Here is a 383-nt window from a genome sequence, read left to right on the forward strand (position 1 = left end):
TGGGTTAAGGTTAGGGTTGGGGTTAGGTTTAGGATTAGGTGCCTTTAAGTCAGCGGTGGCAGCGCTGCCTGGAAGATGACCGAGCACTCTTTCTAGTGCAGATGTTCTGTGACACATCTGCATCATATTTTGCACCAAAAACAGCCACACCCACAGGCGTATGCATGCGCATGCACACACGCACGCACGACCACACACACACACACACACACACACACACACACACACACACAGCCACCTTCCCTGTACAAGTCACCTAACAGAAGCTGTAATAAAGCAGAGAGACTCAGACTTACACATATGAAAACAGAAGAGACAAGCCAAAATACTGCATTTGAACTGATGTGTTCTTTTTTTAAAAATAAATACATTTTCAAAATGAA

General features: G+C 44.6%; 1 protein-coding gene across 1 annotated transcript in view; it reads right to left on the reverse strand.

Annotated features, from left to right (window-relative positions):
• Positions 1-363: 363 nt before the first annotated feature.
• The window catches only part of dnai1.2 (dynein, axonemal, intermediate chain 1, paralog 2), a 34,252-nt gene continuing 34,232 nt past the window's right edge, over positions 364-383 (reverse strand). Inside the window, exon 19 of the mRNA XM_048258365.1 lies at positions 364-383. This exon is cut by the window's right edge and continues 346 nt beyond it. The gene's annotated coding sequence lies outside the window, so the exon portion shown is untranslated.

The sequence above is a fragment of the Alosa alosa genome, chromosome 12 (genome assembly GCF_017589495.1).
Source record: "Alosa alosa isolate M-15738 ecotype Scorff River chromosome 12, AALO_Geno_1.1, whole genome shotgun sequence".
NCBI lineage: Eukaryota > Metazoa > Chordata > Actinopteri > Clupeiformes > Clupeidae > Alosa > Alosa alosa.